Source organism: Mugil cephalus, chromosome 22, assembly GCF_022458985.1.
Source record: "Mugil cephalus isolate CIBA_MC_2020 chromosome 22, CIBA_Mcephalus_1.1, whole genome shotgun sequence".
NCBI lineage: Eukaryota > Metazoa > Chordata > Actinopteri > Mugiliformes > Mugilidae > Mugil > Mugil cephalus.
Genome location: NC_061791.1, coordinates 16448071 through 16461784, shown reverse-complemented (window position 1 = coordinate 16461784; position 13714 = coordinate 16448071). Strand labels below are relative to the sequence as shown.

General features: G+C 43.1%; 1 protein-coding gene across 4 annotated transcripts in view; it reads left to right on the top strand.

Annotated features, from left to right (window-relative positions):
• The window catches only part of nav3 (neuron navigator 3), a 407174-nt gene that overhangs the window by 210424 nt on the left and 183036 nt on the right, over positions 1 to 13714 (top strand). The gene's annotated exons all lie outside the window — the stretch shown is intronic.

Genomic DNA, 13714 nt, shown 5'->3' with positions numbered 1-13714 from the left:
AATAAACGTTTATAAATGCTCTTTACAACAACGCCTGTGCCATATTCAAAGCTCCATACATCCACGTATGTTGGCACGCTGCCACATCTGTTGACCACTTAAGTGCACTTGTGGTAGTTCGTACAGGAAGTGGAAGCACTACATTAATTTCCCCTGCCGTACCCTAACATAACCCCTATAAACTTAGGGGCAACTGATGCCAGGTGGCCTGGGTCCTAACACAGAAGCTCCGTGTCTTTGTTGGTAACGTGCACGTGCCTGCTTTCTTGTTGTTATCACGCACAAAGAAAGGACCTTGATTAATGTGCGTAGATAAAGGCTGACGAGTGATAGTGGAGTTTTCCGTCAGTTGCCTGGGCAACGAAACTCTGTCAAGTGGCTGTAAGTCTTAGAGGCTGTCAGCGGCTGCCTATTAACACAACAACCGACATTCACAGAGAGCTATTAAGCATCCGGATGGTGCGCCAAACCAGGCGGATGCTGGTATGTGGCAGTACTTTCACTGCTCACTTGGCTCCATATTACAAGACACAATAAAGTAAAAGTATCAAAAAAAAAAAAAAGCAGGACAGATGCAGAGCTGCTTACAACCCAAGTTCATTCATTGAAGTGCTTCGCTCACATTTCACTTCAAAAACTTCCATCAGTTTCCAACTTAATCTAGATCCTCATCCACCTTTTCTTACAACATCAGGAACTGTTAAAGTCATTAGCTGTTTAGTTCATGGTTTTATTAACTTGTTGTTGTGGTTCTTGCGCAAATCATATTCATGTTTTCCTAATTTTATTGCTTTTAAAAGTTTCATTTCTGATTTTTACGCCCACAAGACATTTCGCAAATATTCGATTTCTGGATGTATCTCGTTCTTGCGTAACTTTATTGACTTGATCTCAGTTAATCTGCCTGAAGAAATCATCGAAATGTACTTTTATTGGATATCCTTCCCTGGTTTTACTTGACTGTGTTGTGTGTTTTGCTGGTTTCGTTTTCCCCTTCATATTGTGCGCCTGTTTTAAAATTCCTGTCTCATTTTGACGTCAGTGAATTAATCTCGTCTAACAAGCCCTCAGCCTATTTGTGGGGGAAAATAGGAAAACTACTTAATATGACCCACCACTATTGGTCAACCACTCAAGTTTGTAAACCAGGTTTAAAGTAAACCAACAGAAGATCAAATGCTGTGTGTATGAGGTTGTTTAGCTGCAAGAAAATCCTGTAATCACCAAGAAAGCACCATTAGGCTTTCAGCGGCGGCCATCAAACACACTGGAAACACAGAAAAAGAGTCTTCAGTGTAAACACACTTGCTGGACCAACCTTAGACCCACCCGCATGCATATGAGTAAGCACTCTTTACACACCACTACCTCATCTTCTTAAGCACATAGTTTCTGGTAAAAGACTTATTGTACTCACTTGTTATACTCTCACACACATAAACACACAGACAAGCTGCCTCTCCTCCTTCCTGGTCCTCGCTCTCCCTCTCATTTCTTTGCTCTCTTAAAGGGCGTGCGCGCCTCCCCGTCCGACACACTCGCTTTGCACCGCGTCGCCTCCGAGGCTGAGGTGACGTGCCACTGATTGATGGAGACAGCAGGGGAAGAAAGATAAGCAGGGAAGAGGAGCAGCAGAGATTAAAAGACCTTCTCAGATAATGCGCAGATCGCCAGACAAATTGGTCAGATCAGTAGAAGAAACCCGTGTGGATTTCACTCGGTACGTCTCTCAGCATCATTTTAGTTCACTAGCTCATAACCTGTTTGTAGAGTTGTCAAAATCAATGCAGCAATAACAAGTTCATGGACGTTCTTTAGCTTTTCTTTTTTATGTTCTAATAACAGTCAGTCTGAGGAACACACACCGTCACCAACAAGTTCAGCTTCCACACCCTCCCAGATGATTCTCTCTCAAGTCATTTGCATTTACTGTCACTATGAATTGAGTTACCCCCCGAGTATGACGCACACCACTAGCTGGATAATTTGCAATGCAGATGCGACATATTTTGTTGACGTTATTCTGGAGAGTGTTCTGAACAGTATTGTCATTGTTTTGGATTGTAACGTTCATTTGCATACACCGATCAGCCACAACATTAAAACCACTGACAGGAGAAGTAAATGCAGTAATCATCTTGTCACAGGTCAGTGTTCTGTTGGGAAACTTTTGGAGCTGGCATTCATGACGCTCCTTGATGGCAGCAGCCATCCCCAACAAGATGCAGCCTGACACAGACACACACACAAACACTATAGGAACAACTCAAAAACACATGAAGAGCAGCACAAGGTGTTGACCCGGCCTCCGAATTCACTAGATCCCAAAGAATCAAGAGTCTTTATTGTCATTATGAGAACAGAAAAAAAAGAAAAATATATATACAGATAAAACGTAAATAATGCACTAATGAACATAAAGTGCAACTTAGTCCCAGTCTATGAAACATTGTGAGCGTGTGATTGTCGTCTCACAGAGGACGGATTATCTGCTTGGCTGTAGGATACCTTCACCACATTGGACCTAGAAATCTTCTAATTAATCTTGATTAAAGCTTAAATCTACTCACAGCCCTACAACATACACATGCTAACATTAGCACTTTTGCGATGAGTGGCGTTCGAAAACGCTGTTGTGTCGTTGCAGCCTCATGCTGCAAGCCACGAATGCCTCGTTGAGTTAAATATCATATCATATCCAAAACTGTCCACATGTCATGAATGAAACGCACTACACACTGACATCGTGTGTAGTCCAGAGGAAATCACTGCAATCAATAGCTATCTTGTTGACTTTAGAGAGCTGCAGCAGTTCTGGGGCAGGGGGCCCAGTGGCTGCTCCAACACGCCGCCAGTCAACAGGATGCGCAGCCGACACATTTATGTCAGAGGAGAGGAACTCCCGCCGCCGACACTGTCTCCTCACGCACATACACAGTCATCGGTAGCTCGCTCACTCGTAGTAGACCTGAATCTTTCAGTGAAGCCCCTGAATCGTTGCTCTGTCAGTCAGAGCGTACCAATTAGATGAGTGTCCTCGCTCTCTGCTCCCACTACTCACTGCTTCATAAATCAAAACAGATCAGAGACACCCGCCAGCTGTTTTTCTTAGAAACCTATGTAATGACAGTGTGTAGTTTACAAGACAGTGAGCATGTACAGTGCAGCACCGTAGGCTGTGTTTAAAGGCCTTTTTAATAAGCTGGTGCTGTCGAATGGACGTTAAACATAATGAGATGGTTTACAGTGAATGTAGGCTGGTGTGTGCATTTATGTGTGTGTTATGCAATAAAAACGCATGTTACTGGATGCATCTTTTTAACGTATATGTGTACATGAGAAGCCCATAGGTGCATGTGCCCGGTGTCACGCTCACATCTGGGTCCGCTGAGAGCGTGCCAGCCGCCGGGGGCTCGGAGGCAGCGTTTTTTACCCTCTTCTTTAATCAGACAGCGCGTTCAGACGGCATAAAAGCAGCCGTTATATGAGCCCCACGCTAATGAGGGCGAGTCAAAGCAACCCCAGGCCAGCCACAGATGACACCAATATGTGTTTATCGGATGAGCAAACAACAAGTTTTCCCTATTTACAACCCCCGGGCACGAGGTTAAAACTGCGTGCGCCTTAGCATGAGGTTGAAAGTAATGAGGCTTAAGCTAGCCGGTGGAAGCATACAGAACACTTGTCTGTTGTTTGGTAAGGGCTTATGAAGTTCAAACAGGCTGAGTGTCTTGATAAAATAAAGGTGTTGACTGTAGTGATCCTTTATTAGTGGGTGTCCTTTGTCGTGATCGTAGAGCCAAACCTCTTTTGGATTTACCTGCTTATCAGCGTAAATGAAAAGTGTCAATTTAACTAAACGTGCGCTGAAGTCATTGCAGAAGTTTCACACCGCTTTCCAGTGCTGAAGTCCCACGGTAAAACTTGCTTTCGCTCCATAAATGCAGAAAGATTTATGTGGATTCAAGATACTAAAGGTGGTGAGAGGACTGTTGAAATGGACTCTCTGCTGCTGTGAGTTTCCTGTATCCTGTCTCCTGGGAAGAGGAATGGCCATGACCTCGGACCTCAGTTTGTTCTCATCCCATTTCTTTACAGTGGCTGGTTTTAGGTGGACTTGTCAGCAACAGACTTTGGATTAGTCGGGCTGTGCTGTAACCTCAGGGTCAGTTCGAAGTAAAAAAAAGTTCTTCTATCTTGTCTGTTTTCCTTAGAGTGTGATTGCTGGAAGTGTTGCAAAATAACCAGTTTTCAGCAGTGTTTACCACAGAAGGAGTAGTTAGATCTCAGTTATTCATGTCCCTGTATAATTGTTAAACACAAGTATTCTTGTTGGTAATTACTTTGTACTGTTTGCTCATAAGTCTGATGTTTACAGCACAAACAGGCAACTAATGAATGAAAAGCACTGACGACATACTAATGGTTTCACTTGAGAACAATTACCCCCATTCTTTTATTATGATCATGGCGCGAACCCTATCAGGAATCAGGTAAAGCCTTGGAAAGCAAGTAGAATGTGAAGTCTGGGTGTAGTCATCTTACATTGCAGAGCTCTGTGACACGCCTTGTTGCATCTCAGCTGCCAAAAAGAAGCCAGATGCTTCCCTCGACAACAACATGTGAACTGAGTTACCACTGGATCAGTCAGTTGGATGAATTGCAACGGAGACCCCTGCACAACAATGTCCTGGACAGTATTTGTCATTGTTTTGGTTCGTTGCGATGATAACATATACATTTGCACATGGCAGGCATACTTTTCCACTCCTATAAAGTTGTAAAGTATTTCTTCAAGTCACATTTAAAACCATGCAAAATAACTTCAACCTTTTGTTGTGTTATATGTTACTATCAAAATAATGCGATTAATCATGATTAAATACCTTAATCTATTGATATATTGAAATATTTACAATATCATTAACAAAGCAACGTTCCTTGTTGTGACATGTGCCTTTTCCAATCATTGCTCATGTTTTTCTCATGTCACTTGCTGCTGTTAAAGGTAATTGGTCATCCAGGTCAAGATATGTTCATCGTTTGTTTGGACAAACTTGGAAAGGATTGACATATTTAACGGCATCCCGGCTTCTTGTTGAGTACTCCAACAACTGCATTTCTCAGACCTGAGACTCATCCGTATCCTCATTCTGAACTCAGGCTATGATATTTACACATGCAAACACAAAAACAGGAAACCAAATCATAACTGGCATACTCAAGTCACTGTCAGTGCACCCCATGATATTTACTTGGGCAGCTCTGACATTTCAGACAGACCTACTCTATATCACCACAGACACACAGACTTTTCGACTGACTGTACAATTAATCCACATCCAGCTGCCATTCCCTGCTCACTTTTGAAAGGACAGAGCTGCATATGTAAGTATACTGGGAGACAGAAACAATGTAGGACGACTGATACGGCGAGGAAGCGCCAACATGTATAATACATGATCAGAACCTTACCTTATCATTATGCCATCAAGTAAATAATTCTCTATTCTGAAGTCAAAAAAAAGACATGGAAATGGATACTAGTGTGAATGTAAAACTGTAAATGTGCACAAAATGATTCATTGGACAAGTTTTAGTTTTCAGGCGAGCAGTGAGGCAGATGGAGATGCCTCGGCTTTATTTCTAACATAGTGAATTGATTCCTCCAAAAAAGCGAGGGAAGACTCGGCTGCACTGTTTTACTTTCTTGAGACTGGGATCTCTGCCTGTAACCACATTTGCTCAACACTTCCTCCTGCTATAGTCCTTATTTAATGACTATTGTGCTTGACCTGTCACTCAAAATATATAATTCACTAACAATAGAAATCATTCTGCAGAAAGTGTTCCAGTATTCTGGTGTTGTGTTTGGCTTGGCGTGACACTGAAGCAATGGCGAATGGTGCCATATTGTCTCAGTGGTGTTTGTTGATAATTGTTTATCTGTTCTGTGTCATTTCATTTAATTTCATGGTGGGTTTTGGCTTTTTTGGTCGTTCACTTTGGGATTTCCTGTTTTATTTTGAAGAGGGTCCCTGGCCGTTTCTCAATGTGCGTTCTTGTGAACTTGTGAAACCTTCATCCGTTGCTGCCAGAGTACTGTTCCAGTTGAAAGTATGCATCTGATCAAGTACAGTCCAAACACCCGGGTGTGTTTGCGATCTGTCCCTTTTACGGAGGGTTCAGGCGGAGGTTAACTTATGGACTCGGTACAGCCAGGTATTCCAGAGAGCATTTTCCAATACCAATATGACCGTGCTGCATTCTTCCATCCTCAAAAATCTGTGCACATGAATCAAACTTGGGAAGTTCCAACACAGGACTTGTCAATACCAAGCACGCAAATCCAAGGTTTGCATACTATTGACAAGTGCCTCATATGTCTTTCAGTTTGCTTTGCTTCCTGTCTTTGGCTTTTTCCTGTCACCATTCTCGCCTTGTCCTTTCCCTGTGTGCTCCTCCCCTAATTAGGCCCACCTGTTTCTTGTTATCCCATCAGCCCTTTGGATTATCTGTTGGAATTTATTTGGAATTATCCTGCCTCTTCTTTTTGCAAGTCCTCTTTGGAACGATTTTTCTTTATCCTTGTGCCTCAGTGTGTCTTGCAATTGGGTGCTTAGTCTTTAATGCTTCTCCATTTCTACAGAATAATCTCATAATTCGATTAGTTGTTGACACCTATGGTCATTCCGCCTTTAAACTTTGGGGAACAGTTTAAGTGTGCCATCTATTGGGCACCCTACAGCAGAGACTTGGTCTAACCCAGAATTTAGTGCGACTCTACATTCCCCCTGCTGCTTGTTATTTTTGAGGGAAGAGCCCCACTCAGCAATTTATTAGCTACAGCTGCGAAATCCAAGATTCACAGAGGACGCAAGTCTTTCACAAGAGGGGAAGCGTGGAGATGCTGGGTGGACCTGAGGAGGGTCGTGGCGAATCACAAGGGAAAGCAATGGGATGGTTGTAAATGGGATTGATTTACGCCATTCTGGCCATTTGGGGATTACAGTCATTGGCTTTTGCAATTCGTCCAGGGTGAAAGTGCAATTTTTTTAGTTTGTTTTCTTTGAACGAAGGCTGAGTGAGAAAAGTTTGACGGTGGAGATAATAAAATAATGGTTTTGTAATGGAAGGGTGAGGTTTTGTAATTGACAGGACAAAGAGCACTTATTACAGTGTGTACTTGCCGACATTGAAGGCTTCTCTGCTTCGTAATGTGTCACCCGTTTTTGTCACTCTAAAATATAGGCTTGTCACTGGAAAGCTAGGGAGCAGTCATTGGCCATTATCAGTCACTGCAAGGAAGCAGCTACATTTAAGTGATATATTGTTGTGGCCTTCCCCTCCACTCAGTTTCTCGTTGTGTCATCGTGCAGGAATGATGTGGTGTTTCGTTTTCACTCCTTTAGCACAATGGGATGGAAATCAAAACGAGTGTCAGTGACTCGCTTTGCGGTCGCGACCATTCTTACCATAAATCTGGATCAAAACTCTGACCCCAGCAGGGGTGTATTACATGACCAGTACAATCCATTCAGTAACATGAGCTAGGGGACTTTGCTACCATTGCATGCGAGGCAGATGAAGCAATAGAGGGAGAACATATCGAAGTGGTGGGTGAAATAAAATGTGAATGCAAGAGAAAACGTTCAGGTTATTGAGCAAGTGGGACAGCAGGCTATATGAGTGAAAAGAACTATTGAAAATATGATTTGAAAAAGTATTAAAAGTGCACAAGTGAATAAGTCTTGCAGTAATCAAATTTGAACCAGAGAGAAACTGACTGAGTTTTTAGTTATGTTAGAATGATAGACGTTTGTACGTAAAAGACATGTCAGAAGTGATCAAGAAAATGAAAGCCATTCTCCAGGACTGGAGGAACAGGAAGAGTCAAAATCGTCCCAGCCTGGGCGCTGGGGAAATCCTGCTTCCAGACCCCCCCCCCACATACCTACTTTGATTCATTGAAGCAGAGTTGTTGGCACACCACATGGCAATTTCAACAGCACGACCGAGAGAGAGGAATTCAGGAAGCCGTAATTGCTTTTAATTAATCAAACTTGCACTTAATGTCTTGTTTATATCCATGGTCTTGGAACGGGGCATTTTTCAAATTCCACCATGCCTCAAGCGTGCCCACTCCCTGCCCGCAACCTCAAAGGCTTTATGTTTCACACATGAGCTGTTGAGGGAGCAGATCAAATAGGGTTACATAAGAAGCATCTACGTCAGAATAATCCTCAAATGTAGTAATATACATTTTTCTTCATGAGATTATTTCTATTGCCAATTATCTATACCTATAATTGCGTTATGCTTTACCTTTAAAGGTTTGTGTTGCAGCAACCAAACAAGGAATAAGTGAAAAGAGTATTTGTGCAGGTCTGCCGAGTTGCATTTTCTGCACTGGTAATCTCGATTGTTTGTCTGCTGAATATTTCCAGAGGCAGCTCTTCACAAAAGTAAGAATTTATTCAGAGCTAAAAAAGTTCTGGAATAGTGTCAGTTTGCCCAGCTGAGACATCAGTTCAGATGATGCAAAATATTATGAGGTAGTTCTATAGCCAGACGAGTGAGCCTCCTCAAAGCTCTTAAGGCTAACCTGTTGAAAAGATTTTAACTTTCCAATGTTTTTTTGGCCCGCTGGACGACTCTTTTCCGCACAGCGTCTCGGTGACAGCAAACCATTTGAACTCACCGACAGGATGCTGGATTTCCTGAGAGGCCGCGAGCCCAGTTTTCTCTTCACCCACCTATTTCTGCAACAACTGCTTTCTCAGGTACAGGCTGCTTCAGCCAGCACCTCCGCTGACTGCCATGCTCTGGACGCGGAGGCTGTAAAACATTTTTCCTGGCTGGTAAACAGCACGGCACGGCCATCTTTTTTCATGCCCAGGCCTTTTCACCTCCGCTTGGCAACACGACACCGCAGCTCCGGCTTCTCCACAGTGACCTGTTTTTCCATGAAAGGTTTGGAGCCAAAGTGGCGCTGATACAGTTTCAGCGTGACCGGGGGAATATCGGGGCTGGTGTTTAGTAGGTCACTACTCAACATTATGTAGAGTAGACCACTACTAAACATCATCCAAGCTACCGCGGTGCTGTTCTTCGTAGACTCCAACTTAGGACACAGGTGCGCATGAGACTCGTGGCATCGACACGACGCCCACAAGCCCCTATAAACTGTAGTTCTATCCACGATTAGGGGAGTAGTCTTTTGACAGACAGAGGTTTGGCTCATGCTGTCATCTCCTGTCCTTGGCACACATCTCTTGTACGTGTGTGGACAGCTGGTGAATGTCAAAAACCTCTGATTGATCGACACCTCTGGCTGAGAGGACTCCATCAGATAGCTAGCATGCTGTCTGGTGAGTTCCAAAACAAGTTTGTCTGGCTTCCTGCCATCTCTGCTTCAGTTTCTCCACTGCTTTAGCTGAATGTTTTACTTTGCACTTTTGCCCTTGTTACACTTTTACATATGTTTCAGAAGAAAATACATCTACAAATCTGTTTCATAGCTGATATCAGACATACGGTGCAGCATTCCAGTATGTACAGTGCATATCGCTAACTCAGCCTCAGCTACAAGAAGTAGAATTCTCTGTACAGACTATATTGATTTTATGCACAGTGCTTCAATGTTTAATGTCTTAACTAAAAAAAAAAAAAAAACTTTACATAGAACGTTATTGGTTTTCTTCAATGAGAAATGTCAGTACTTAAGTTTGAGTACATCATACATAGTTAATCCGTGCAAGGGATTCTATGGACTTGCATTTATATGGTATGATAGAGATTAGCCTGCCACACAGTCCCAAAGTAACCTCTTGCTGGGGTTACACATCTGGAATGAATTTCATTAAGTCACTGAAAACATTCGATCCAGGCAGAAATTCACAAGTGAACATGAAGATCTGCGATGTGAACTCAAGGAAGTGAGAAATCAGTTTACCCATGATGCTCCGACGTTTTTAGTTGAATGCCAGTTTTTTTTTTTTTTTTCTCATGTGAGTGGTTGACCTCGGAAAAGCCAAAGGTTGAATGAGGCACAGGAATCTATCTGTGAATCCCAAACCAGTGAAAACTCAGAGCGGATGAAAGTGAATGTGTGTTTATGTCCCCCCCCAGCTCGCGCTTGATGTATGTTAATGGCACATGCCCGTGCTCACTGAGCGTGCCTCCATATGTTCAGGCATTTCTTTGTTGTGCGTGTGTGTGTTTGTTTTATTTTCCATGTTGTCTGATGTGCGGTTGACTGATAGTGTTTGGAGCGCTGACAGGACCAGGTGCATGACTATCTAGCTAGCCACCCCGGGAGGCGGGGGGGTCCATGTGTGTGTTAGTGTGCATGGTGGGCGGGTGGAAGGTGTCTGACCTCTCTTATCTCCAGCACCCTGGGTGTGTTTGTTTTTGCAGCCACAGCTCAACCTCAGTGCTGACGTCATGTGACCCTGGGCGGCATCTTTCATGTAAAGCACATACAACAACTAGTGCAGGTTACCAACCATCCACCCTTTGCCTGGAACAGATAACAAACATATGATATTATTGATTCCATTGCTCAGGATTCTGTTATTCTTACTGAGCGAATTTTTCCAATAACAACCATTTCGCACAACACTGATGATCCCAAGTTGAAATCAAATTCTGGAGGAATACGCTTTTAGGGATACACACTGTTCCACAAAGTTAAGTCACAGGTATGAATGATTTTCAAGGAGGACTTAGTTGTTCCCGTTGCAAATGCTACTGAAGTATTGTGTCAGGAGCTGCCTGGTGGAGAGCAGAGAGTATGGCATAATGACATAAAGCCACTCGTTGTGTGTCACCACCTCCACCTCCTGCCTCCTACGCCAGAATGTGCTGCCTCTTCACGAGATATTTCGTGATGGTTTTGCCAGAAAGCTCTAAAAGTCCACGCAGGAATAGGAGTTCAAATTTAGGGTTTTTTTTAGGTCTTTTTAGTGTCTGTGCCAAAATAGAGTGGAGACATTTATATAAGAGGTTACCTTTGGTTCTTGTTAAAAATGCATTAGTCTTCAGCTTAAGGTTTCACATACATTAATATGGCTGACATTTAGTTTGTCCTTGGCAGTGTACAACCCAGGCCCACTGTTGGTTGTGAAATAGATTGATTCATAGACTAAAAGTCATTAGTGAAGATGTACACAAAGGTTCATTTTGTTAGGTGACCGCGACTTGTATGAAAGAGCAGTAACAGCGGGTAAAAAATAAATTTGCCTTTCACCCAGGTGACTGGGGTTTGATGCTGGCCTGGGGAAGTTTTATTTTCACCTGCTCTATCAATTTGCATCTTAGTTTAAGACAACGTCATTGTTTGCAAATATGTATCACATGAATAAATGGAAATCATTAATCAGGGTTGATGACACTGACCAATATAAAAACTGTCATGAGACCAGAGTTTGGTATAAGTTGTACTCATGATGTACCATTATGGGCGTAGAATACATGTACTGTATGTCTCCAACCCTAGGTTTCTGGAAAGTTTTGGCAAGTACAAGAGTACAAGAAATCTTATTTCCTGCAATTGTCCGAAATCATAAACACTTTATATATCTAGGAAGCAGGTGGCCATAAGCCTACACATGGAAAAGATGGGTGTGTACCTGTTTCTTCATTGCCATTGACTATGGTTGTGGCCTTGTTTGAAATTCCAATTCATCTGTTCTTAAAATCATATCCACAACAGATTCATCCATCGTTGTCTTTATTATCTTAGTAGCTGTACTCATTGCTCTGCAGCCTGCCTTTTTAAGTATTACTCAAATATCGCTAAAAAACCTTGGCTGTTCAGAGACAGTATAGGCATTCTGCTTCATGTCAGCATCCCTCCTCTTTTCAACCATGACACGGTTGGCTGTTACTCTATTTTTAGTGAAGTGGTCGGCCCTGGTTGCCAAACATAAGGATGCTGACCTCTCCATCTCGGTTTGTGCGGAGGGAAGTTAACCTGAGATCTGCTTTGCTGATGTTGACTTTGGAACGTTTTGCAGTTGTTAAACGAGGAACTTTCATCGCTGTATTACAAGCAGCAGCAGCAGCAGCAGCAGCCCCTATACCTGCAGGTAGCTGAGCCGCTCTAATTCCACCGGGCGGTTATTTTGCAGCGTAAGGTGATTATCTTCAGAAGTCAACGAAAAGCAGCGGGAAGCAAGCGGCTTTCTTAAGAACTCTCTGAGGTTTCGGTGTGAGCTTGTTTCAGCTCCGCACCCCAGGGAAGGGGATTCGTTGGAGACAGACTTTGCAGCAGTTCTAGGCCGTCCTGGGAAGTTGGATGGCGGCCAAGTGGGCTCCAATCCGTGCAACTCGGCAGGGAGCAGCGGTCAGAGTCAGGGTTGGACTCACGCCATTCATTCACGTGGTATCCTGTTGTTTTAGGCTTGTCATGATAGCCCCTGGTGCATGATTGAAAACATGCTGGAGAAGCTGGTGCTATTCTGGGCCGGGGGGGAAGCAGCGTCCCTATTAAGGCAATTGACTGTCAAAAGCACTGAAGCTACATGAAATTGAGTAGAAAAGGAAGCAGCGGTGCGAAATAATCAGGCCTTCTAGCCCCACAAGCTCAGAATCAACTGCACAACAACAAAACTGTAGACGACTGTAGTCCTAACAGTAGACCATGATGGACGATGATGTGATTTCTGAGGTTGCGCCACATTCGTGAGATGAGGCCTGTGTTATCTTAGGCTACTTTCCCCTTCTTTATTTATTGGACAATGCCGTGTTAAAAAGTTCCGGTCTGCTATGACACCACAATATGCCCCTCTGACTGCCGCACATCTCCTGGCCTCTCTAAACTGAACCAGATGCAGCCTCTCTGTATAAAACTTTCACTCTCTTTTATGTCTGGCACAGAGCACGGATCCCCTAGAAAAAGGGGGAAAAAATTACATGTCATATTGTGTCTGCTTAATGCAGTCCAAATGCAGTACGGCTCATCTGTCTCCCACCAACCAACAACACGTTTGATCGAACGCATGCGATCTCTGATGCAGTTGTAGTCCTTGGATAAATCCTCTCACACAGATTTATATCTGTCCTGTATTAATCCTGCTTCCAGGCCATTCTTTAAAGCTACAAACGACGCCCAGTGAACACGGTGTAACACTAAACTCTTGCCGAAATCATCTGGCTTGAGAACAACTCTTTAAAGACTGTAATGCTTCAGCGATCATAAAAGAAGAAACACTTGCAGATACTTAATATTCATTTGGTTCAAAGGACAATGGACAGAGATATGTTTTTTATCTGTTTTATTTCCATGTTTGTGAGAGATGCTGTCGGCCTCCCGCTGTTCACACAGACGATTTACACCGGACACTGGTGCGGCTTCTGTTTCTTGTTAGAAGCAGCCTGAAACCAGTTTTGCGGCCACTTCTAGCCGTTGCTCTGTTGCAGCTTTTCTTCAGCTGCACTATTAGCAATTACGAAGAAAAAAAAAAGTACTTTACCGGTCTTATTTTCATTAATAGCATACGCCAGTTATATCCTTCCAAGAGCTCAACAAAGACTTAAGTCCTAAACAATTTCACCTCAAAAGAGTTTGTATACCCAGAACGTTGACGCAAATGCACCTTTATAACTAACTAATCTAGTAGTAGGCTAATATAAAACAGTTATAACCTGTAAAACGTGCAGGCTGTTTGAAAAAAGGAACAAAAATGACACTTAAAGGAATAACAGTGTT